The sequence below is a fragment of the Rhipicephalus microplus genome, chromosome 9 (genome assembly GCF_043290135.1).
Source record: "Rhipicephalus microplus isolate Deutch F79 chromosome 9, USDA_Rmic, whole genome shotgun sequence".
In the NCBI taxonomy this organism is placed as follows: domain Eukaryota; kingdom Metazoa; phylum Arthropoda; class Arachnida; order Ixodida; family Ixodidae; genus Rhipicephalus; species Rhipicephalus microplus.
The window spans coordinates 66,412,168-66,439,840 of record NC_134708.1 but is presented as its reverse complement, the minus strand read 5'-3'; the positions used below and the strand labels follow the sequence as shown (position 1 = coordinate 66,439,840).

Sequence of the window (27,673 nt, the reverse complement as noted above, 5' to 3'; positions counted from 1 at the left end):
AGAAGATGGGAGTCAAAGCACCACTTTCGCAATTCCATTCCGCCGTCGGCAACGATAGCATTTGCTTCCCTGTAAATTTTCAATGCCTTTTCTTCGGAAGACGCATCTATGACTAAGTCGTCAACGTAGAATTACCTCTGAAGACGAGTGGCGTTGTCCGGGTATTTCGTCTTCTATGTTTCGAGGTGGTGCTTCAGGGTTGCTGACAGCAAGAACGAGCTCGAAGACGCTCTGAACGGAACGTCTCGACGATTGTCGGGACGGGATGGTCAGAGGACGGGAAATGGTCAATTAACGGGAAATGAAGCGCGTCTCTGTCTTCCTGTCAGGTACATATCTAGAGGAATGCCTTTCAGATGTCCGTAGTAAGAACGAATTTGCTGCTTCTAAAGTGCAAGAGCTACTGCAGGAGTTCAGGACCCAACTTGATGCCTTTATCGAGCATGTCGTTCCGAGACAGTTCAGCGTGTTCATGCCAGGAGGCGTCGAACACGACACAGGGCTTTGTAGTCATGGCCTCTCGTCGGACTACCGCATGATGAGGCACGTAGTAGACGGTGTGCGTGCTAACGGTGCTACTCTTTCCGCATGCCCTTCCTTAAAGTACTCGATGATGATGGTATGGTATTCCTGCAGAACCTCTGGTTGATGATCAAACCACTGAAGCTGACGCTTGAGCCTGGTTTCAGCAACACTTTGGTTTGTACACGACTTCAGACCTGGTGTCTCGATCATCAGTGGTACCTCGTAGCGTCCTGTATTCTTGTGTACTGTGCTACGAAAGTGGATAAGTGCTGGGTGCTTGCTGATATCGTCTTGTTCGTGAGTGATACCGATGGCGTCTACGCGCCAGATGTCTGATGGGTCTCGAAATAGGACTTCAGTGCACCAGTTGTCGAAACAAGGCAGGGACAATGCAATGGCAATGATGTTACATGAGGACAACCGATGGTTAACGTCAGGCCCCACTCCTTGAATGACCCAGCCAAATATGGTCTAAACTGCGCACAGAGTGTCGGCGAAAAGCTTGACGTATTCCGTCACTACACTCCAGTAGTAGTCTGAGCTGATCAAAACGCTTATAATTGAGTCTTCAGGTTGGTCCGCTTCAGGTGAATCAGATTGATGATTGATTGATTGATATGTGGGGTTTAACGTCCCAAAACCACCATACGTATATGAGAGACGCCGTAGAGGAGGGTTCCGGAAATTTCGACCACCTGGGGTTTTTGAACGTGCAACACGAGCCTACATTTCCGCCTCCATCGAAACGCAGCCACCACAGCCGGGATTCTAACCCGCGACCTGTGGGTCAGCAGCCGAATACCTTAGCCACTAGACCACCACGACGGGACGAGGTGAATCAGCAAATGCCAGATTGCGATCACGCTTCATAGCAATAACGCTCTGCTCTAACGTGGGGCCATTAACGGTGCAGACCTCTGGCACCTCCAGAGCTTTAAGATCAACCTTGATAGGCTCGATACCTCCATAGAGCGTGACTTTTACCCTTCGGCACTAGTAATGTCATGAATATTTTGACCGGCCGAACGTAAACACTTCCACCTCTTCGTTTGCAGTGCAAGATAGGCGAAGCTGCTGCGATATGTCTTTACGGATGAACGTTCATTGGCTGCCGGTGTCAAGCAGCACGCACTGGTATGCACCTACCGGTTCTGAATTCCCGAACTGTGGCTGTTTGGATGGACACAGACGACGAGCGCATGCTGCTTGCAGGAGTGGTTGTTACGCGCTTTTCTGGCAGTGAGATCTCCTCTAGGGGTTCAGTTGCAGTCAACTGTAGACTGCCAGTTCCTCATTGGCCCCAGATGTCTCACTGAGCCGAGATATGGCGTCTGGAGCATCGGTAGCATTTAAGCCATGGTGCGGTTCGGCAAATGCGAGCAATGTGTCCTTGCTTCCCGCATCCGAAGCAGCTGCTGTTGCTGGAAAGAAGTTGACGTTTTTCCTCTGCTGATTGCGTGTCCCGACAATCACGCGTCAAGTGACCCAAGATGCCGCAAAGGGGACATATAGTCCGTTCAGGCCTTGAATTCGGACCTGCTGATGATGACCGCACTGTCAGTGCTAATTTTTACGCGAGATAGAGTGGCGTCCTGATGCTCGCGGTATTTTTACGGTTCGGTCATGGGCTTCCTGAAGCGGGTTTCTCGCGTGACGCGCGACTGTTCTCTCTGCCTTTGACGTCAACTTGAAGGAACTTCAGGATTGCCTTGACTTGCTCTTCTCTGGACTGGACTGCAGAGTCCGCGGCATCTGTCTAGGTTTTCATGCACCTTCTGTACTGGATCACTCTGTCCTCTGCCAATGAGCGCATCAGAACTCGTTGAAGAACAACCGTGTATTCGAAAGACGGCATAGCGAGGCTCTCCAAACACCTGGTCCGGAACTGTATCCGCTCGTACAGGTCCCGTTGCCTTGATACGTGCGATGATTTCTTGATTGGCTCGATAGCTAAAAGGCTGTCAATGTGGTCTTCGAAGAGGACATCTTTTCGGCAATACCTTTCGGTGAGCACCTTGACGGCGATGCTGTAGTTTGCTTCTGTAAGGCGTATTCCTTCAATGGCCCACTTAGCAGTGCCGAATAAGTACGTCTTCAAGTACTTTAGCTTTTTGATGCTAGTGATATCAGGGTGCTTGTGAATGGTCGCCTTGTAATGCTCCCAGAACCACTGCCACTCACGGTTCTCGCTAGTGAAGATAGACACTCGAAGCTTCGGCAGCGCGCTTCGCAAGCTTGGTGCGCGTGGCCTACTGAGATCGACGAGGGTTTGGCCGGTAGTGTTTGAGCGGGCAGCTCCAATGGAGTGGCTGGATTTCTCGTTCGTACTAGCATACCCCGACTGGTGGGCTCCGAGGACGGTAGAGCTAACCCTTGTAGCGCGTTCATCGCAGATCGAAGCCTGCTGATGGCTTTCACGATCTTCTCGTGGCAGTCGAAAGCACCCTCAACTTCTTCACCAAACTCTTCCCCGTCGAGGACGTCGGAACGATGGTCGGAAGAAACGATGGTCGGAAGAAACGTACATGGCGAGCATGCCCATGATGGTTCTATTTAGCCGCTGCGTGAGCCCGTTGGTTTGAGGATGATACGCCGTTGTGAACTTGTGCTTTGTAGCGCAAGAGTGTAATATACCTTGGATAACTTGTGATAAAAAGTAGCGACCCCGATCGGTAAGCACTTGCCGATGAGTACCGTGGTGTAATATGACGTCTTCTAGAAGAAAGTCAGCGACGTCGGTCGCACAACTGGTAGGAAGGGCTCGCGTGATGGCATACCGAACGGTGTAATCCGTGGCGACTGCTATCCACTTGTTTCCGCTGGCCGATAAAGGGAATGGTCCTAGTAAGTCTACACCTACCCTATAAAATGGTTCGGATGGGATCTGAATGGGCTGAAGGCGTCCCGCTGGAAGGGCTGCTGGTTTTTTGCGGTGTTGACAGGATTTGCATGAGGCGACGTAATGGCAGACGGATTGGTAAATACAGGGCCAAAAGAAGCGACGTTGAACGCACTCATAAGTTCTTGAAACTCCCAGGTGACCAGCTGTCGGAATATCATGCAACTGTGCAAGGACAGTCTGACACATATGTTGTGCTATGACCAACAGCAGCTCAGGTCTGTCAGGATGAATGCTGTAGCAATATAAGACGCCATCTTGTAGCAGGAACACACAGAGAGACGGAGGAGTTGTGGGACCACTAAGCAGAATCTCTGAAGTGAGGATCACGGCGTTGCTGATCTCCGATGTTGCTAAACGCGGAAAGTGCCCAAACGCAAGTAGACTCATCACTCTCAGAAAGGTCTGCTGGGTCTACTGGATGACGCGAGAAGCAATCATCATCCTCATAGTGGCGACCTGTTTTGTAGACAACCGTGTAGGATTATTCCTGTAGCCGTAAAGCCCACCAGCCGAGACGTCCACTAGGATAGTTTAAGGACGACAACCAGCATAAGGCGTGGTGATCAGTGACAACCGTGAAATACGGCCGAAATTTAGCCCCTGACCAGACGAGCGCGAAGCATTCACGTTCTGTGATGGAGTAGTTTCGCTCTGCTGGCGATAAAAGACGGCTAGCGTATGCAATAATGCGCTCGCAGCCATGCTGTCGCTGTGCCAAAACGGCTCCGATTCCGTGGTCCCTGGCGTCGGTACGCACTTCCGTTGGAGCGCGTAAATCAAAGCGGCCGAGAATCGGCGGCGTCGTAATTCTACTCATCAGTTCAACGAATGCTCTGGCTTGTTCAGGTCCCCACACAAAAGTCACATTTTTAGTAGTTCCGTGAGTGGGCGTGCGACGTCAGCGAAATTGCGCACAAATCTACGAAAGTAAGAACAAAGGCCCACAAAGCTTCGAACGTCGTTCACAGAGGTCGGCACAGGGAAGTCCTTGACGGCGCGGATTTTGTTAGGATCGAGACGGACACCAGAACAATCGACAAGGTGTCCAAGGACAGTGAGCTGCCGGCAGCCGAAGTGACATTTTGACGAGTTTAGTTGGAGCCCTGCTTTGCGGAAAACCGAAAGAATCGTTGAGAGACGCTCGAGGTAAGTTTCGAAAGTTGGCGAAAAAGCAATGACATCATCAAGGTAGCATAAACAGATTGACCACTTGAAACCGTGAAGAGCAGCGTTCATCATTCGTTCGAATGTAGCCGGGGCATCGCATAACCCGAACGGCATTACTTTAAACTGATAAAGCCCGCCGGGAGTTATAAATGCCGTCTTTTCACGGTCCACCGCAGGTCGCGGGTTCAAATCCCGGCTGCGGCGGCTGCATTTTCGATGGAGGCGGAAATGTCGAGGCCCGTGTGCTCAGATTTGGGTGCACGTTAAAGAACCCCAGGTGGTCAAAATTTCCGGAGCCCTCCACTACGGCGTCTCTCATAATCATATGGTGGTTTTGGGACATTAAACCCCACAAATCAATCATTTTCACGGTCCAGATCATCAACTGATACCTGCCAGTACCCGGAACGAAAGTCGGTGGAAGAGAAATAATTTGCTCCACTAAGGCAGTCAAGAGCGTCATCTATCCGCGGCAGAGGATGCACGTCTTTTCTTGTAACGTTGTTAAGGTTTCTGTAGTCGACACAGAAGCGCCAGCTGTTATCCTTTTTTCTCATGAGCACAACGGGCGAAGCCCAAGGACTTGAAGAAGGTTCAATGATGTCTCGGGCAAGCATCTTGTTGACCTCTTGTTGGATCACGTGGCGCTCGGTGGAGAAAACCCGATAGGGTCCCCGGTGTACTGGATTTGCATCGCCGGCGTTGATCCGATGCTTTACGACGGTCGTTTGACCTAGGGGTCGGTCACAGAGATCAAAGACGTCTTGATACGACGCAAGAAGGCTACGAAATGCAGACACTTGCTTGGCCGGGAGATCACAGGCAATCATTCCAGTTATGCAGTCTAGTGTACTGCCGGACTGAATACTTGCAGATGACGGTGTATCCTCTGTTAAGGCCGATATGTGGTAGTCGCCGGCCGGGGCAAGGGTTGCAAGGGATATTCCTCGTAGCAGTACTTCAGAGCAAAGTCCAAAGTTAACAATCGGGAGACATGCCACGTTGTCTTTCATTGTGATGATGGTGTGGGGGAACGCAACATTCAGCGAACAGAGGACTGTAGGATTAGGTGAAATGACATAATCGCAGTCAGCCACAGGTGAATCAGAAGAGACGTCGATATACGTCACAGCTCGACAAGATAGGCGAACAAAGTCGGTGGAGCATAGCTTTGGCGGCGCAGGATCAGGAGGGTCTACGGCGTGTGGTAGGACGAGCTGAACAACACCAGCAGAACAGTCAATTAGGGCGGAATGCTCCGACAGAAAATCAGGTCCCAAAATGATGTCATGTCGGCAGTGGTCCAGTACGTAAAACAGAACAGTGGTGTGACGTCCAGCAACAGTGACACGGGCGGCACACATCCCAGTGACTGCTGGTGTTGCACCATGAGCTACTCGGACAACAGTGATCGGAGCAGGAGTGAGCACTTTCTTGAGTCGAGCACAAAAGCTGGAGTTCATGGCTGGTATGTGAGCGCCGGTGTCAATGGGTGCTACCACAGAAGTACCATCAACATTTACATTAATCAAGTTGTTGTGTCCGGGTATTGTGTGTAGAGGAATTTCGGGTCGGGTCGACGAAGCAGGCTCACCTCTAGGAGCTGCGCCCGCCAGTTTTCCGAGGACTGGTGGTAGGAGGGTGAGGGGGAGCGACATCGGTTAGTAGAGCGGGACATACGTCCAGAGGGTGACGGGGAGCGGCTTGGTTGGGCGGGCCTGGATGGCGAAGCAACATCTTGTGCCGTGTAGATCGGCATCCGAGAGCCAGCAGGTGGGCGTCGGGTGTTGGCATAATACGACCATGGCTGCCAACCCCAGGAAGTGTGGCAATGACGTGAAATATGGCCGACTCGCCCACAGTTAAAGTCGATCGGCCTGTCATCTGAAGTTCGCCATTCGGCCGGGTTCCAGTAACGTGGGCAGGTGTTCAGTCCGCGGAACATACTAGGTGTACAGGGCAGTCGGTAGTCAGGTCGGTTAACGGGGCGTAGCGTCTGAAGTCCGGCGTTGGCCAGTTCCTGACGTACGACACTCTTGATCAAAGAAATCGTGGCACGAGAGTCGTCGGGGGCCTGGACTTGGTCAGACAGGGGAGATGCTGCCTCAATTTCGTGGCGCACGATGCGCACGATATTGTTGGAAGCAGCAGGAGCTGGTGGCAAACGGGCGTCCCCGCAGGTAGATGTTGCATCCATGTTGGGAAGACGTAAGACGTGTGCAGTGATACGGCGACTTTTTGCGTCTTCGAAGCGTCGGCATTCATTGATAACGTCGTCTACAGTCGATGAGTTTTGAAATACGACGAGATTGAAGGCGTCATCGGCGATTCCTTTGAGGATGTGCGCGACCTTTTCAGATTCCGGCATCTTGTCATCACCCTTCAGGCAGAGGGCGAGCACATGTTGTATGTACGTAACGTACGACTCGGTACAGGACTGGATTCGGCACGCTAGTTCTTTCTGCGCAGCACGACGACGCCCGATGGGCTTGCCGAAGAGATCGATGAGTTTCTGCTTACAGGAGTCCCAACTCGTGATATCTTCCTCGTGGTTCGAAAACCACACTTTAGCTATACCATCAAGATAGAAAATAGTATTGGCCAACATGAGCGTCGGATCCCAGTTGCAAAGAGCGCTCACCCTTTCGAACAGCTCAAGCCATTCCTCAACGTCAGTACTGTCACTGCCCGAAAAGGTGCCTGGGTCACGCGGTTGAGTCAGGACGATGGTGCGGTAAGTAGCAGCTTGATGCGGTGCTGTTGGTTGCTGCGTAGTTAGACGAAGCACGGTTGGGGTAGTCTTCGAAGAATCCTCGTGCTCGTCTTGATCAGGCATCGCACAGGCAGCCAAGGAACGTCCGCTGCGTAGAATCGTCGTGGTGTTGACTGTGGGAAGACACGCACTCTCCACCAAATTGTTACGGGGAGAAGGCGCCTGAAAAATATTTTTACTTTTGGTAAACCGGCAGGCATACAATACGGAGCCCAGTCAGCACCAGCTCGCCCTAATCATCGTTCTCTTTTCTACAATGTTCGTTTGTGGCGCCCCGTAGCAATATTTATCCTTGTTGACAACGCTCCCGTTGTGCCATATCCTATATATATATATATATATATATATATATATATATATATATATATATATATATATGCGACGCAAGCAGGCAGGGATGGTTAGGAGAAGTAGATGAGGAAGACGTGAGAATGGAATAAACCTGGCGTATGAGCCATGCCATGTCTACCATGAATAGTAGCGTCACACGAGCCGGCAGGATGATATCCTGCTGACCCTTTCATCAGTCGGCTCATCATATACACAGTTTTCCGCATAACACCCTGAGCATACATGGACTACCGTACGAGTGCCTAGCAATACTTATCGACTAGTATCATGTCAGAAGCATCTACTGGCCTTCCCATACCCAAGTACACCTGAGCAGCGGACGACGGATCCATACAAGACTGGTTTGACCTGTTCGAGCTCCACGCTACTGCTGCATCTTGGTCGAAACGGGAGATGGTTACGAACTTCAGCGACTACGTCACTGGTGAGGCCTTTAAATTTTACCTAACCCACATATTCTAGAACGACGAGTCATGGCAAAAATCAAAGAGGAGATGATTACCATTTTTATCGGCGATGACAAAGACCTACTCATTGCCAACCGTCTAGAGACAACCGCACACTATCGTCAGTTTACTAAGCAGTCCTCAACCATTCGAAAGCCCCGCGCGAATTGACATCTGCCTCAAGACGAAGTGGCACATGGGTATACACACAGAAGGCCATGCGTATATTGGGAAAAACCCAATCGTCAAGCGTGCCTTCCTTCTGCGCGATAGTCGGCATTTCCGAAGTCATCGTTTCGGCATATGACACGAGACGTTGCTGAACCACCTGATGCCCTTCACTCTTCGTCTCGCATAAGTGGTCCACCACCTGGGTTTTCGTCACGCGCTTTTTCAAGTGCTCCTAACGCTCACCACTTGCTTTATAAAGACGCCGTATTCATGGTAGATGACATGGCGCATCGAAAAAATACCCTGTCAAACCATTCTTCTTCCGTACGGTTTCTTGCATCACCGTCCAGTGCACACCCCCGTGAGAGTCCAAACAAAACAGAACGCTCAGACGCATCGAACGTCGCACGCTACCTGGCGCAACAACTACTCGCAGTGAACAGCGAAAAAGAAGCCTCTGAAGAGCTTCGTGTCATTTCTATGGAACCGCACACTTGCCAAAATATGCAGTTCAAACCTAGTAATGCCGTGTCACCTGTGATGTGCACATGCAGAGCTCACCAATTCACGATTCGAACAAATTCAGAAGTACATGTTACATTAATCCTCGTACACAGTTGTGTTTCGGAAGCGCCCGTAATGAACCCCGTCACCGAAGCCTCTGAAGATCATGCTAGCAATGATGACTCATTACCAACTATGTCCGGCAAGCAAGACACCAGTTCACCATTCATCAGCTGTCTACAGGATGCGTCAAACACCGAAGGAAATGAATGCCCCATTACGGCATTACGGAAGGGGTGCCACTACAGCTATCTCCTGAGCAGCCTCAGCAAAGCAAACAAAGCCAAGTTCACAAACTTATGCTACAACGAACAGAAGTCCCTTGCCTACCACCTGTTGGTTTGTAGACGTTGAAACACATGGAAGTGATCATCTCCCTACATATATACAGCTAAAAGGTTTCCATCGTTCGTCTCCCCGGCCTGTGAAAAGCGTAGACTGGCCAGGATTCCAAGCTTCTGTAAATGCTCAGTGCGGGAACATTCAATCTCTATCTGATATAGAAAGCCTAATTGCATCAGCCTTAACAACGCATACGAAACTTGTGAATGTGTCGCTACCAAGATCACAACTTGACGCACAATATGAATACCTTCGTGCAATTCGTCGCCGGGCAGAGAGAAAATACAGGAGGACGAAATCACCAGCTGACCTATCTACAGCACACCAAGCACAACGACATGTATTGCGACACCTCGATAAGCTCGATAGGCAACGGTGAAGGGTATTTTGTAGCTCTCTTGATCCTAGAAAACCCTTGTCTCGAATATGGCAAACTGTCCGAAGCCTTCAGACGCCCACTCAACAGTTGTTCCCTTTCCGATCTTTGGCTCTAAAGCAAGGTCGACCTGAAGTAGAGGTTGCAGAAGATTACTGCCACTTACTCGTAGGTATGTCCTCCTCATCGATATCACCTTCGTATTTAGACTCACCGCCATCCTGCGACGATCGCCTCGACTTGCCATTCACAATGCACGAACTCGACGCTGCGATTTCTACGTCCCGACGGTCGTCCGCACCAGGGCCTGACGGAATTACTTATTCGGCTCTATATCACCTCAGCCAGGAAGCAAGGCAGGCTCTCTTGTCGTTCTACAACTCTACGTGGGAAACAGCGACAGTACTGGAGAGTTGGAAGTGCAGCCGCATAGTGGCCTTACTGAAACCAGGCAAGTGTTCACACGAGTTGTCTTCTTATAGACCCAATGCCCTAGCCAGTTGCATCGGTAAGGTGATGGAACAGATGGTGCTGGCAAGATTGGAATGGCTGCTGGAGAATAATGTCGGCTTACCAGATTTTATAAATGGCTTCTGTAGAGGTCGATCATCTATAGATGGTGTTGTAGATCTAGTTTCTTCTGTTGAAAAGGAAAGACAACGTCGGAGATTGGTAGGGGCCAATTTCTTAGATATAAAGGGCGCGTACGATAGCGTTTACCATGAGGTCATTCTTGACGCATCGGCGTAAGTGGCCGACTACACGCATAGATTGGGAGCTATCTTAGAGGACGTACAATTTTTATGTCGACATCCGACGGTGACACGGCCAGGCACCTCGTAAGCCGTGGAGTTCCGCAAGGCGCCGTCATGAGCCCCATGTTTTTTAACATAACACTCATTGTACTTGAAGCTGAACTTCCCGACATTGTCAGAATCAGTGCGTATGCGGACGACATATGCATATGGGCATCTGGAGCAACGCGACCACAACTGCGAGCAAGGCTACAACAAGGCACATCAATAACATCTAAGTACTTACGTCGTCAGGGCCTGGAACTTTCAATAGGAAAATGTGCTGCATTGGCATTTACGAAGAAATCAATGTCGCGGTACCCAATCTTCGCTCACGGAGCAGTGATTCCCGTGGTTAAGCACCACCGCTATTTAGGGGTCGTCATTGATCGCAACCTGTCCTGGTCAAAGCATGTGACTGTGCTGAGAAACAAACTAATCAGTTTTGTGTATGTTCTTCGTGTTATAGCAGGGCTGAGATGGGGCCCTTCGGAGAAAAGTCTCCTGCAGTTATACAAGGCATTGTTTGTGGGCTATATATGGTACAGCTCACCTGTGCTTTCCAGCATGCGGGCAACGTGCCTTCGTACTTTAGAGAGCCTTCAGGCACGAGCACTGAGAATATGCCTTGGCCTGTCACGGTGCACATCTACCTCTGGCACTATAGAGGAGTCACGCACCTACCCTATACAGGTTTACACGTCCTGTGAGCCTCTTCGAGTGCACCTTCGTCTGCTGACCCGACATGCAAAGCACGCGTTATCTTCGCTACAAGTGGACCGACCAGGTTGCACCTATTCGCGATGCCTCGATACGCATAGGCACATGATCCCGTCAGGTTTTGCACCTGCCGTAATCCCTGCACTGCCTCCATGGACATTGACTAAACCACTGGTGTGCCTTAACATACGTGGAATTGCGTATAAGTCGCATGTTTCTTATATTGCCCTCAAGCAACTCACCTTGGCACATTTAGATGACCGATACAGCGACTCTGTGCACATTTACACCGATGTATCCGTAACTTCATCCGCCTCAGCTGCAGCCTTCGTGATCCCTCAACTCGGTATTTCTCGACAGTACAATTTAGATCATTGGTCATCTTTGACAGCTGCAGAACTTGTTGCTTTACAAGAAGCCATAAAATTTGTGGAATACCAAGCACCGCGTAAATAGACGATTCTGTCTGATTCAAAATCAGCGCTTCAAGCTATCCAATCTTGCTTAAGAAGAGGCCAATTTTACGAGTTAACGTTAGGAATCGTTCAAGCGTTTGACCTAACACACAGGGGCGGTCACTTGATTACACTCCAATGGATTCCTGGATACTGCGGCCTGGTTGGCAACGAAACAGCCGATAGCGAAGCAAGAGCGGCAATATACAACGCTCCTATGTACGTCAAAGTACCCTACTCGCGAGGTGACGTCAACACATTGTCGAGATCACTTATGCGCGAATGCGCTGCCACTACCAGATTACCGGAACAAGCGCCTGCGGGAAACAGACCCCAGTATAACTTTTCGTCTTCCAGATAAAATCAGCCGAAGACAAACTAATATACTGCACCGAATTCGCCTGGGCGTCGACTTCACTCGTCACTACACCCACCTAATCGGCCGTGCGGACAACCCAAATTGTGAACGCTGCCAAGTGCGCGAAACGATAGCTCCCATATTTTGTGACAGTGCATTATACGTGGCATAAAGAGAAATGCTAACTGCAACGTTGGCAAGCATTGGACGAACACCATTAAGTGAAAGCCACAAATTGTCAGCAATGAACGACCAAACAGTGTCAAAAACTGCTACAAAGGCTGTTATAGACTTTATGAAAAGTACTGGACTAGAAACTAGACTGTAGGATACTATACTAAGTGGCTACTGTACATACGCACCACCTCTTCTTGTCCCCATCATCACCCTTCATCCCTCTTTCTTTCCCCTTTCCTTTATCCCCTGTGTAGAGTAGCAGGCTAGAGCGAACTAGCTCAGGCCGACCTCTCTGCCTTCTAATAAATTCTCACTTACTCACACTCACTATGCTACAACGAGAGAGACTGCAACGAGGGCATCAACGAACGCAAAATTCGACGGAAGCGCACTCACCGATTGAAGAACATTGAAAAATAAGATCTCTAATTCAAGACGTCGGGCACTTTCGTACACAGAAAAGTCACCAGAGACACTCCCCGCACTTGGTATTACACCGACTGCACTACCACAGAAAACGCCGAGAAAGACCCGGAAGCACTGCTTGCACACTGCAAGCACTCACGCACTTCGTCACAGTCTGTCAAAAAGCACGAAAGCAGGAAGCAACGGAATGGCACCATTCACAAAAAAATATAGAACCCCGACGACATACAAGCCACCCATGCAACAGTGCCTTCCAACCTGGCTTAGTCCCCAGAACAAATCAAGCAGTATTGTCAGTATCCATGTGTAGCGCACCCTGTGCGGTACGCAACAGTCAAGCTCGTCCACCAGAGTCGTCATAAAAATCACCGGACTGCTCCCTCGGCCTTGAAGATTTAGTGAGATTGTGGAACACCGTCGGGACGTGAAACTGTGAATTTCGTCATTGTTTTGTTTATTCTCTTCTTCGATTTGTTGTAGTTTGTAACCGGTGCAATATTTCGGGGGGAGGGGGAATCCCGTGACGTAAGAAGGCAGGGATGGTTAGGAGAAGTAGATGAGGAAGAAGTGAAAATTGAATAAACATGGCGTATGAGCCAGGCCACGTCTGCCATTCGTCGTTGCGTCGCACACACACACACACACATACATATATAGCTATATATATATATATATATATTATATATATATATATATATATATATATATATATAACAATTAACTAGTTATGCCATTGTTAGTCTCATTAGGCCAAAGCTTTCTGGAGAAGACAGTTGAATTATTTCTGCCTATATATTTAGGGGCGAAGCTCCTGATGGCGGCACCTGTTCGCCCCTCATAGCTGTTGTAGTATGTAGCAAATATAACATTCTGACCTACAAGGTGGTGCCAGTGAGAGACTTCGTCTGTGCGTTGTTGAACAATAAAAGATAGTGCTCAATATATATGCCAATGGCTGCTAATGGTGAATGAGAGATAGGAGCATTTGACTTTTAGTTAACGCGCACGCTGCGATTCTCATTAGCAGCCATTGCCATGTACATTGAGCACTATCTGACAAGAAAGGACTGCTACGTTATTCCCGCTGGGTGTAACCTTCTTAGATTTAGAAAGGTGTAGCGAGCATTGAGCCGCAGTGCCACGAAAACAATGAACTAGTATATACCATGAACTCGATGTGGTTAAAGGTGGGAAGTAGATACGAAGCGCAAGGCGTAAGAATGTAAAAGCCGAATTCTCCTGTCTCTCATTTCCTATTAGCAGCCATTGGCATGTACATTAAACACTATCTGACAGGAAAAGGTTGCTACGTTATTCTCGCTGGGCGTAACCTTCTTGGTTTTAGAAAGGTTTAGTGAGCGTTGTGCCGCAGTGCCATGAATACAGTGAACTAGTATATGCCATGGACTCGAGGTGGTTCAAGGTAAGAAGTGGACCCGAAGTGCAAGCCGTAAGAAAGTGTGCATGTGTCACCTCTTGTTTAGTCCTTGGAATGTCCACTGGATAGTGGTGCTTCAATACGGGGAGTATATTGTTACGGTTGAATTAAAGGATCGGTGGATTTATTTACAGGGTGAGGATGAAGTTCGGCAATCATTTTAAAGATTGAGTCCTCAGGCCGCACCAGATAACGTCGTCTTTCTCTTTTACCTCCCCGGCACATACTACAGCCCGGCTTATACCGTAGCGATCCCCCGTTCACAGACGAAGCCCACTGGGCGAGTTTATGTCACTGGAGGGATGAAACGTCTTGAGGCGAGCCACGTGCACCAACTGCGCTCGATTTAACCGACGAAAAGATGTCGTCAAGCGTGCTACAACGTACGTCAAGTCAGTCAAGCGATCTGCAATGATGTAGGGGCCTGTGTACTGCGGTAAAATCTTCTGACATAAACCAGATTTTCGATGGGGGGTCCACAACCACACGAATTCACCTTTGCGGAATGAATTGGCATCATGGCGTTGATCGTATCGTTGCTTGGAGCGATCTTGTGATGCCAGTGTTCGCAAGCGAGCAACTTGGTGGGCTTCTTCAACCCGGCACAATGTTTCGGCCACGGACTCTTCGGTATGGAGCTTAAATGAGGGGATTATATCAAGGAAGCGGCGTGGTGATCGAGCGTAGAGCAGGTAAAAGGGCGTGAAGTACGTGGTCTCGTGCTTCGCTGTATTGTATGCATAAGTAATAAATGGTAAGATCTCATCCCAGTTTTTGTAATTGGACGCGACGTACATTGCGAGCATGTTAGTAAGAGTTCGATTGGTACGTTCTGCAAGACCATTCGTCTGGGCATGATATGGTGTCGAATGTCTGAACTGTGAAGTGCAGAGGCGAAGCGATTCTTCCACAGCATCCGCGATGAATTGGCGACCATAGTCACTAAATATTATTTGAGGTAGACCATGGCGGAAAACAATGGAGCGTAACAAAAAGGCAGCGACGCCATCAGCTGTAGAAGATGGTATCGCAGCGGTTTCGGCGTATCTGGTAAGGTGGTCGATGCAGACTATTATCCAGTGGTTGCTGTTCAAAGATCGCGGAAACGTGCCCAATAGGTCGATGCCCACTTGCTCGAAAGGCTAGTAGGCGGTTCTACGGGATGAAGAAGGCTGTGCGTTGCACTGGTAGGTCGTTTGTAGCGCTGGCGATTCTCGCAGCTCGAGACGAATTGTTTCGTAAAATCTCGCATTCGGGGTCAGTAAAACGCTGCTGCACTCGATGCAGGGTGCGAAGGAATCCAAGATGTCCTAACGTTGGATAATCGTGCATAGTACGGAGAACGTCGCATCGAAGACTTTGAGGTACAACCAGTAAATAACCTGCGCCGGTTGCTGAGTAATTCGTTTTGCACAACAGTCCATCATAAATGCGAAAGCGACCACTGCCTTTGAGATTCCGAGCGTCAACGAACAATGGGTCTAAAGATAAATCATTCAATTGTTCTCATTTGAAGATATTGGCGTTGATTGATTGATTTGTGGGGTTTAACGTCCTAAAACGACCATTTTGATTATGAGAGACGCCGTAGTGGAGGGCTCCGGAAATTTTGACCACCTGGGGTTCTTTAACGTGCACCCAAATCTGAGTACACGGGCCTACAACATTTCCGCCTCCATCGGAAATGCAGCCGCCGCAGCCGGGAATCGAACCCGCGACCTGCGGGTCAGCAGCCGAGTACCTTAGCCACTAGACTACCGCGGCGGGGCGAAGATATTGGCGTCAAAAAACGTGTTAGAGACCACAGCAAAACAGAGGTCAAGGGTATCTGCACTGTCCTCCGTCGTGGTCATAGGTAGGCGAGAAAGGCAATCAGCGTCCGAATGACGTCGTCCACTTCTGTACGAAATGCTGAAGTCAAATTCTTGAAGGCATAAAGCCCATCGAGCAAGGCGGCCAGAAGGGTCTCGGAGGGTAACAAGCCAACATGATGACTGATGGTCTGTCACAATCGTGAATGGACGACCGTAGAGGTAACATCAAAACTTCTGAATAGCGAATACAGCAGCTGAACATTCTTGCTCTGTCACCATTTAATTCATTTCAGCCTTGCTTAGAGATCGACTCGTATAAGCAACAACATGCTCTGCATTATCATGGCGCTGAACAAGCACACCTCCGATGCCAATTCCACTTGCGCCACTGTGCACTTCTGTAGGAGCACAAGGATCAAAATGACGAAGAATAGGCTCAGATGTTAGTAGAAATTTCAGTTCAGAAAAGGCGGCATCACAATCAGGTGTCCAATCGAACGGGCTGTCTTTTCGCAACAAGCTCGTAAGTGGGTGTACTACGTCCACGAATCGGGGCACAAAGCGGCGAAAGTAGGAAATAGGCCCAAGAAGCTGCGAAGTTGCTTCAGTGTCTGGGGTGGTTTGAATGTGCCGACTGCTTCGAGTTTGCGTGGATCCGGCCTGACACCATCTTTGTCAACTAGGTGACCGAGGACTAAAGCTTGTCGTTCACCAAACCGGCACTTCTTTGAGTTCAAATTCAAGCCAGCCTTTCCGACACAGTCTAAAACAAGGGTTAAACGGATGTTGTGCTCTTCGAAGGTACGCCCGAAAATGACGACGTAATCCAGGTAGCATAAGCATACCTCCCATTTAAGACCACGAAGGACAGAGTCCATAAAAATTTCAAAAGTGGCAGGGGCGTTGCAAAGCCCAAACGGCGTCACATTGAATTGGTACAGTCCATCAGGCGTCACGAATGCGGTCTTCTCCTTGTCTGAAGGGTGCATAGATATCTGTCAGTTGTAATGACGAAAACCGAAACTGGAACTCTCTCTGGCACAGACTCGCATGCTAGGAGGAAGAGGACGAAGACGAAGCAGAATAAGAACAGCCGGCCTGCAGCAAAGGCGTTGTGTCTTATTTCTCGTCGTTACAATGGCGCAGTCGACGAAGAAGACGTCATACGTCCCGGCTTCGTCATCCAGGACGCCCGCCGACATGCAGATGCGGTAAGCGTCGCTTGGGGACGGCGTCAAGGCCTCCTCAGCAGCTGTTCACCTGCCGCCACTGCCACCACCGTTCGGGGATGGCGCCAAGGCCTCCTCGGCGGCTTTAGTATACCCATCACCGGTATTTCTTCATGAAAAGGGACACCGTCTACGCGTCCTTCGCCACGGATCGTGCCGTGAGCACAGGTCGACAAGTGAACCCTGCGGCACAAGCCACCTGTCCGTACCCTCGTGGATCATCGGCAGCGTGGTTCTCTCATCGTAAAAACGCTGTTCACGCTTCCTCGATCATGGAGCCGACAGCCCTCCTGCAGCCGGGAGCACCTGTGCCGCCATTCGGGGACGGCGTCCAGGCCTTCTCGATGGCTCCTGGGCAGGCTTGCCCCGGCCCCACCACGACAGTACATGGCCTGTCGTTGACCGGGAATGCCGTTCACGCTTCCCACTGCGACAACGTCCTGCTCAGTGCTTCATCGGCACCTCAGCCGCTCAGGGGTGCTGTTCAAGCTCCCTCGGCCGAGGGTACCACAGCAGTGAGTACGCTGATCGGGGAACACGTCCCCACTGGCTCCGCATGTGGGCCGCCCGAGAGTGCCACCGAGCTTTCGCGCACCATTGCGCGACTCCGCCTCGAGGTCGGCGCCCTGACAGCGTCGAGTTCTGCGATATTCCCTGCTGCCTTGCCGGGACTTCACATTATCGATGAGGCGTTGGCCGCGGCCGCCTCGCAAGACCATTCAACAACTTCCCCCGAGAGCCGCAGCAAGCTCCAGTATACTCTCGCGGCTCTTTCACACCAACTTGGCTGTGTGGCGTCGCTATTTTCTGGAGCTTCGCCTGCCGTGACACCACCACCGGCTGCCTCCGAGCTACCCGAGTTTCGCGGCTTCCAGGACGATGCCGTCGATTGGGTGGCTACCATCAATGCTCTCGGAGCTCGCAAGGGATGGAGCGACAATCAGAAGTGGTGCGTGGCCTTAGACCGCCTTCAAAATCCTGCTGCTGCGTGGCACAGGTACGAAGGCGTGCGGCAGCAGTCCTGGGCGGACTGGAGCGCCAAGCTCATTGCTGCGTTTGGAAGAATTGAGTCTGACCTCACTGCTACCTCTCATTCTACCCTCGCCACTACCGAGCAAGGGGCTATTGAGAAGCACAACGACGAGGCAGCTGCACCCTCTGCCAACCTGCCCTACCTCGGAGATCAACCTCACGAGGCGCCGCGCCCCCCTACAGCTGTGCCGCGTGCCCCCTCCCCGGACAGCTTCCCAGAGTACCCTGCGGCAATCATCGAGACAAGCTGGACGGTGTACTCCTCCGGGCAGATCTCTGACTCCGCGTCGACACCTGACACACAATTACCCTTGACCCAACTTAGGACCGCCTATAAAGCACAGAAGCCAGTGAGCCAGCCTCCAAGCTGGTCAGCCCCAAATGGCCTGGATCCATTGACCTGCTGCGTGACGACGGCGGCTCTTTCACAACCAGCCGGAGACCAAGCACACGTCACAACGGCCAGTTTGACCCATAGTAAGGAGCCGCACCATCCCCTGCCACCTTTGCCGTCATTGGCCGAGTGCGTGGACGCTCGTAACTTGCCAAATGCCGTCTCCCCTAACGAGCCACAAGTGCCTACTCCACCTGAGGAGGATGCCATCGAAGTCATTCCGGTGCAGTTCACGGTTGCTCCGGATGGCGAGGCAACTGGCCATGTCGACATGAACGCACGTGACGGATTGGCAAAAACCTCCACTTCGACCAGCAGTGCATCAGCGAAGACGCTAGAGCACGACTTGCGTCGCAAGTCTACGCGCAAAGTCTACACAGCGATGTCGCTGATATCTATCGATATAGCCCATCGTACCTTCCCTCGCTCTGAACAACGCAGGCGTCCCCGCTCAGTGTGGGCCGCAGTACTGCATACTGGTGTCCCTGCAATGTCATCCAAGCAGCGAAGGGGTAGTCATCGCGATGGTCCGCCACCAATGCGATCACTCCGCACCAGCCAGTATCACCTGCTGGGTTTACATTCTCCAGGTGACTACATTAACTTGCCGCGCGGACGCGACCTGCAACGACCACCTCGACACAGCCAGGGTCGTCCACCAGAGTACAGGACAGTTCCACAGGACAGCTCGAGGCGTGCACATGACAGACTACCACGGCACTCCCAGTGCCGCCCTCCAGAGAAAATTGCCCTTTGCGCGCTAGCAGTCATGGCCGAGTGTAATGACGAAAACCGAAACTGGAACTCTCTCTGGCACAGACTCGCATGCTAGGAGGAAGAGGACGAAGACGAAGCAGAATAAGATCCTGTCGACTGCGCCATTGTAACGACGAGAAATAAGACACAACGCCTTTGCTGCAGGCCGGCTGTTCTTATTCTGCTTCGTCTTCCTCGGCTTCCTCCTAGCATGCGAGTCTGTGCCAGAGAGAGTTCCAGTTTCGGTTTTCGTCATTACACAGTATTCTGATTGTAGGTCTATTGAAGAAAAGTACGAAGCCGAGTGTAAGCAGTCAATAACATCGTCAATTCTAGGCAGCGGATATACATCTTTTTTGGTCACGGCGTTGAGTCTTCTGTAATCAACGCAGAATCACCAGGCACCATCTTTTTTCTTAACCAAGATGACCGGTGCTGCCCACGGGCTACATGACTCTTCAATAACACCCTTCTTCAGCATTTCCTGAACCTGATCGGCAATAACTTTTCGTTCTGATGACGACACTCGGTAAGGCTTTTGTCGGATCGGATGGGCAGGGCTGGTGTCAATGCTATGGTGAGCGCGAGAACATGGTAAATGTAGTGGCCTCTACTCTTGGCAAAAGTCAAACACAGAAGTATGTCGCCTCAACAGATGGCGTAATGTTTGCTGCTCGTGTGACCGCAAAGTGGCGCTAATCATGCCTAGGATCTGCGACTCGTAAGAGCAACTGCGCTTGCCAGAGACTGTACCTTTCTCGCTTTCATCGTTGTTAACGACCGCTACAAAACCTTCAGTGGAATCATCGAAGACACCAAGCTTCATTTCTCGAGGGAGCACAACCAGCATTGGCGAACAGTTCAGTGCCCACAGAAAGGTTGCTCCTTCATCAACAGATACCAAACTACGAGGGACGAGTATGCATTTCTTAGCGCATTGAACGATGGCAGGTTCCACGATGGCGTCAAAAGATGTGGCAGATTCTGGGGCGAACACCGCAACTGACCTCATTGATTCCATGGCGGCACTGTAAGCTCATCGGAAACAATCAGAGCATCCTTCGCGGCCTCCGGCGCCTCATGGACGAGGGCAAGAACAAAGTCACCACTGACGGAAAGTTCCCCGCTTCTACAGTCGACGAAATCGCCACATCCTTGGAGAAAGTCAAGACCGAGAATCACATCGTAAGTACAATGTTGCAGCACAAGAAACTCTGTTGGGAACACCTTTCCTGCCAATAAGACATTGACGGCACCAACTCCGACAGGACGAAGTACTTCCCCACCAAAACTACGAAACCTCGTTGATTCGCCCCAAGTAAACATAACTTTGCGGCCAATGTGATTTTTGAAAGACAGACTCATAACTGATATCGTAGCACCAGTGTCCACCAAACCACTTGTACAAAAGCCATCTATTTCCACACGTATCTTGTTCTTGGACTATATAACTGGCGGAGGCATCTGAGGCAAATCCTGTTGTGCGACCTCACCTCAATCGGTCACGCTGGCTAGTTTCCCGGCGGCGGCGGTGATAGCAGGCGTCGTCCCGGCGAAGGGGAACGATGCAGTCGGCCAGATGAAGGCGTCGAACTACGGTCAGAAGCGAGAGAACTGCCGCGGTTATTTCCCCGCCGTGAGGTACTCCTGGAATAGGCGAGCCAATGACCGTTGTTGTGACCAGTGCCCGCTGGCGGAAACTCTGATGGGGAACGATATCGGGATGTTGGCTCTCTCTGTCGATGACAGAACCGAGCTATATGCCCGTCGATACCGCAACGGTAGCACACATGGGCTTGGCGGTATGCATTGTACTCCTGGAAGGCATTGCGCCGACTTGGTGGTGGTACGGGTGCATCTTCTTTCGGATCGAAGTTAGTGTTGGCTGGCTGATGGGAGTAACTGAAACGGTCTTCGTACCTCGGCAGCTGGTAGTTATTGCGCTGTGACTTCGGTGGTGAGGGTGGCCTGTAGTTGCAGTCTTCGTTGCCTGCTACAGCAATTGACACGGAAGGGCGAGAGGGAGACGTTGCTGGTGTAGGCTCACACGGCGTCGGGCGAGCGTGTCGAGTGAGTCTTCTCTAACGATCTGGCGTATTGTCGACGCGAGATCAAGCGGCGTGTATTTGTCAACATTTGCCACGGTGGTTACATTCGGTAGGCGACCGAACTTGGGGGTGATACGTCGCATCTTCAAGGTCTCGAATGTGCGACAGCGGCTTATGACGTCGGTCACCGTAGCAAGGCTGTCTTTTCTGATGAGGAACTGATACACGTCCTCGGCGATGCCCTTCAACAGGTGGCCAACTTTGTCTTCCTCTGACATAGAAGGACTGATAATCTTGCAGAGCTTCCAGATTGCCTCGACATAGGTCGTGCACGTCTCTCCTGGGATCTGAGCTCTCTGCAGAAACGTTTGTTCCGCCTGCTTTCTCTTAGCTACGGAGTCTCCGAAGCATGCACGCTCTTATTTCAGAAACGAAGCAATCCCGTGACGTAAGGGCATCTTCGTGGTTCTTGTACCACACGAGTGCTGTGTCCGTTAAGAAAAATACTACATTGGTCATCTGGGTCACTGCATCTCACTGGTAGTATTTGCTTACCCGTTTGTAGTGTGTGAGCCAGGCATCCACGTCCTCGCCAAATTCGCCACCGAATGTGCGAGACACTATCAGATCCTGATGCAACCAGAGACCAGCCGCACGCGAACCTGGTACTAGCAGTGCTGCTGGGGCTGGTAGAAGGTCTGCAACTGCGGGGATCTGGTTTCCTTCTTCCCCGTGAGACATCTCAGCTGCCAGTGGTAACGGGGGCAGTCCAGCAAGGCGGTGGCTTCGTCGTACATCAGGCGCTTGAAGCGTCGTGTTGCTTGGTTGATTACTCAGCACCTCCACCACAAAACTGTTACGGTTGAATTAAAGGATAGGTGGATTTTTTTACAGGGTGAGGATGAAGTTCGGCAGTCGCAGTAAAGATGGAGTCTTCAGGCCGCACCAGACAATGTCGTCTTCCTCTTCTACCTCCCCGGCACATACCACAGCTCGGCTCATACCGTAGCAATATGATGAAAAGATGCACGATGGTGGTACTTGGGAGTGTTGAATAAATAGAAGAACGGACACACAGACAGATGCATGGATGGACGCATAAACGGATGCAGGGGCGGATGCGTGGACGAACGCAGGGACAGACGCACGAACAGACGCATGCATGGATGGGCGAATGGACGCGTGGACGGTCACACAGACGGACGCATGGGTGGACGGAAGCAAGAACGAATGGACGGGCGAATGCTTCACCCCACTCTCCATCATTCACTCCGTGGATATGCTGCCAATTTTTTCCCCTTTTTTGAATTCCCGGATGCGAACATGCCGCTCACGAGGGTCTTAAATTTTTAGAGTAATAGGACATATGCTGCTCCTCTCAGACCAGGCGAGGATTTACTTCTGCGAGAGATCAGGGGCTCCCAGCTGTCATATAACTCTATATGATATAGAGTTATAAGATATATATATATATATATTTTATATATATAAATAAATATATATATATATATATATATATATATATATAGCGGGAGTAATAATTCAATGGGCCAGTTAGTCTTCGTGAAGGTATGGGATATGGCACAACGGGAGCGTTGTCAACAAGGATAAATATATTTATTTCCCGACAGTTTCGGGAGGGGACCTCCCTTCATCAGGGGATGAGTTATAACTCATCCCCTGATGAAGGGAGGTCCCCTCCTGAAACTGTTGGGAAATAAATATATTTATCCTTGTTGACAACGCTCCTGTTGTGCCATATCCCATACCTATATATATATATATATATATATATATATATATATATATATATATATATATATATATATATATATATATATATATATATATATATATATATATATATATATCAATAATGCCAAGAAATGCGTGGGGGAAGTGATTAGACGAAGTGTATATAAATGTGAAGAAAGAAAAGTGGGTGAAAAGATAACGCGCCGTGCCACGGCACGTCAACTTTTCACCCACTTTTCTTTCTTCACATTTACATTACAATTGGTCTCCTCCAGAACCACCATGGCCTGTACAATGTCCATGAGTTCGTACTTTCTGGTAAGATTTTTACACTTTCTTCAATATATTTCTGTATATTTTAGTAAATTAAAAATAATTAAAATAACTGAATCAATCTAGTTTTTCGATATTACAAGGGCAGACTCCATTTCTTGTTATTCCGAACCTGAACAGATAATGAGGAAAACGCCTATGTCCCGTTAATATTTGGGAAATCTGATACTTTGCAATAAAGTGATTTCGAGTTTGGGTAATATGTTGTGTACAATTATGTATGAAACTTTGCCGAGACATTTCATCTTGTGCCCACAGTTGTTTCCATTTGTGACATAGTTTTTTCATAATTTTTTTTCACAAAATTTTTCGAGATTTGAATACCTACTTCTTCGAATTATGTTGCCTTTTTTTGGCCATTCATGTGCTATATTTGTGCCAGTGTTTCCGCTCTGTCTTTTTACTTAGGTTAGGATAATTTTGTTGTTTACTTCAACATGCTTTACTGTTGTTTTATTCAGTAATTGCTAAATTTTAAGTATGTAGGGGTTTAGATTTTGTGAGTTGTTTTTCCCTAAAGCACCGACAAACTGTCTGCCAACAAACGATAGGTACTTCAATTTTGCTGTGAAATAATAAGCTCTATGACCTTGGTTATCTCTATTGCTTCTACTTCAAAATTCTTGCTATAATTTGGGAATGAGAATTGTGTAGTACATATTATTTTTTGTTCTTTATACCTACAAAAGCTGTCCCAGCTCCAAGTTCGTTGCGTGATCCGTTTGTATAAATTTTGTACTCTGTTGTTTGGTTCAACTCTCTATCAAAATTAAATCTTAATCTTTTGGAAGAATCAATTTCCCGCTGGTAAATCCTTTAGTGATAGAATATGCATCAAATACAATATCATTGCAAATAAATTTTTTCTATTGTTTAACCTAATATAAATTTCTTTTTCTTTCCCTATTCTAAACCGTACTGCTGGTACATTAGCTAAGACATTTAATGCATCATTCGATAGTGTTTATAGGCTTTAGTTATTGAAAGTAATAGTTTTCGTTGTAATGATTTCAATTTTATTACTGTTGTTGTGTTTTCATACTGAACTGGGGCTGCATAAGATATTATTTTTTCCGCTCCTTTTGTATATGTTTTTCGAAGTTTTTCATTTTTGATACATCAATTCTTACCAGTGAAATTATTTAAGCTGATTGTTTGGTCAATTACTTTCTTTTCAATATAGTATAAATAAGAAAGGAAAGAAATGTTCTCATCTAATATTACTCCTAACATTTTTAATTGTTGCGTCCTTTTTATTCTATCACCTCCTAATTTTGGTATGGGTGGGCTTTTTGATTATTTTCTTTTAAGTACGATAAATTCTGTTTATGCTGCACTTAATTCCATGTTTTATTCGTGCCCTCATTTATGTATTAAACTAAGTGTTGGATTTGGTTTATCTTGTGTGTTTCTTTTAGGGGTTCTTTTAAATATTACTGTTGTCTTCGACGAATGCTTGCACGTGTGTTTTTCCTGGATATTTTTCTTGAACACTCCTGCTATCATTATAGTCCAACGTAATGGACCTAATGGGGATCCTTGTGGGGATCCTTTCTTTAAGCAATACGTATTCTCATTATCTTCAGTTTTGTACAAAGTTCTCTGATTTGTCATAATTGAATTCGTTAATTTTAATAAATATTTGGGCAATTATATTCTTCTAAGTACCTGATTATTTGTTTTTTGTCAATGGTACTGAATTCTTTTTTGATATTTATAGATATAATAAAGCTACTTCTTTATAAAGAAAAGTCTTACCTAAGTTTCTTTTTATACTCTCTAACGCGTTTGTTGTCAAAGTCCCATGCTTCAACCCGTGTTGAGTTTTAGGTAATAGTTTGATTTTTAAGGAGTGACATAAGCGGTCTCTGAGTAGGCTTTCTAAAGTCTTCCGAAATATTGAGTTTATTGCAATCGGTCAGTAGTCTGAAGGAATATTTTGATTTTTCTTTTCAGAGAATATTTTTATTTTTGAGACTTTCAAGCCCTTAAAAATTATCCCAATTTTAAACAACGGTTAAAAATATTCAAAAAGAGGGCATTTTTTATTCAATATTTAATGAATTCTGTCGTTAAATTATCTGGTATTAGAAAAACGTCTTTTTAGGTTTTTAATTATTGTTTTCACTTCCTGGTGTGTGAATTTTCTTGTGTTTGTAAACAGTGAAAGGCACTGCTAACGAGCCAGTTCCTCAAAAGACACACCAGAGGTATAAAACGTGTTAGCTTGCTAACCAAGCAGATGCGCTCCATCTCACGTAAATGTGGAACGCCGCAAGACTGACAATCAACGGCTACGAACCAAGCCGACGTGCTCTGTGTCACGGAAACGTGGAACGCGTATCCACGGTGGGCACAGGAAAGCAGAGATAGATGCGTGTGCGCAGTGGAGGTACGGGCACCGCACTGCTGAGGAGGCGTTTAGTTGCCTTCGCCGACAATTCGGGAGTGAGAGAGAGCGGGGAGCGTAGGAGAGGAGAGAATTGGGGAGGGCACGTGCATGCGGTGTAAGAGTGCTCACTCCGCGCGCCAGATGGAACTTCAGCATAAGCTGCTTCACCTATAATATAACGGCCTACTTGTTACGCCTTTATATTATTTGAAGTTTCAAGAAAAACTGTTCACTATACTTCGTTTCATACATCGTGTGCAACGCTGTGCAGTCTAGCGAGGCGTTTTGCAGTAGATACTTTCACACCATGGCATTACTGCCTGTAAGATGGTTTCTTTTCCTATTCAGCCTGAGTACACGATGCTCATTTAAGATGCTTAACCACATAATAATTTAACAAATAAGTCGTTCTGGGTCATTTGAGATCTCTTTTTGCTTTTTTTAGTTTTGTTTGTAGCGAGTCACGACGCATCATGCGCGAGCCCATGCTCTGCTCACACTAGCGCTTTCAACAACTCAAGGCAAGCACGAGACGAGCGCAATCACACACCTCGTTAGCCCAACTTCTGGCATAGCATCCTTAGTGTTGCACACCTGATGTTAGAAACGTAGTACAGTAATACAGTGCCGTGTATTTAAATAGACCTTTTAAAAAATTCAGTCCGGCAACATGGCTCTTCCACCATAACTTGTTCACACGTGCGAGTTGATGGGCTGTTTCTCCCAGCGATGTTGATGAGTGTTTCCTGCAGGACGTGTACAGCATTGAGACGGTACGCCATTGAGCGTCCCTTGGGTGAACAAGACATGGCGGAAAAATTGTGGTTTCGGTTTCGTTCGATAGGCGGCGCTGAATTTTGAAGATGGGAACAGCAGAATGGGTTTCGCAAACACAGGAGGTTGGAAGACAATCTGTTCTCACTGACGCAGTGCATCGAAATAGCAGAAAAGGAACACAGGCCCCTGTGGCTAGCATTTTTGGATATCAAGGGAGCGTACGATAGCGTGGTTCAAGAGGAATTGTGAGGAATACTGGACACACTAGGCGTGGAAGAAGTAGTCACTAATCTTTTAAAGAGTATCTATAAAGGTAACAAGGTAGTTATAAAGTGGGAAAAACAGGTATCCAAGCCGGCAGAGGTATAACGGAGGCTTAGGCAGGGATGCCCCCTGTCACCCTTATTATTCATGATGCACCTACAAGGATTAGATGCCAAATTAGAAGGAAGTGGACTGGGCTTCAACCTCTCTTTAGCCAAACAAGGAAAACTTATTGATCAGGCACTACCAGCATTAATGTACGCAGATGACATAGTGCTAATGGCCAACAACAAGGAATATTTGCAAAGATTGATGGACATCTGCGGTAATGAGGGAGATTGGTTAGATTTTAGATTTTGTAAGGAAAAATCAGCAGTCATAATTTTCAATCACAACGAAGGTAGTGAGCTTAAAATACAGCAGGTAACGCTAGAGATAACAGATAAATACAAATATCTGGGTGCATGGATAAACAATGGGACCGAGTACCTGAGGGAACACGAAATATACGTGACGACTAAAGTAACAGGAATGCAGCAGTGATGAAAAATAGGGCACTGTGGAATTACAATAGGTATGATGTTGTGAGAGGAATATGGAAAGGGGTCATGGTTCCTGGGCTGACGTTCGGTAATGCGGTCTTGTGCATGAGATCAGAAGTTCAAGCAGGATTAGAAATTAAGCAACGTGCAAAAGGTAGGCTTGCTTTAGGAGCTCACGGGAATACACCAAATCAGGGAGTACAAGGTGATATGGGATGGACATCATTTGAGGGCAGGGAAGCTAGCAGCAAGATAAGCGATTGAGAGAAATGGGGGAGGAGCGTTGTGCTAGGAAGGTTTTCAGCTACTTGTATATGAAGAATATCGATACAAAATGGAGGAAGCGAACCAG

The 27,673-nt window shown here is 48.4% G+C and overlaps 1 protein-coding gene across 2 annotated transcripts in view; it reads left to right on the top strand.

The window, feature by feature from the left end:
* Positions 1–27,673, top strand: part of LOC119165579 (glycine receptor subunit alpha-4) — a 212,181-nt gene that overhangs the window by 162,863 nt on the left and 21,645 nt on the right. The gene's annotated exons all lie outside the window — the stretch shown is intronic.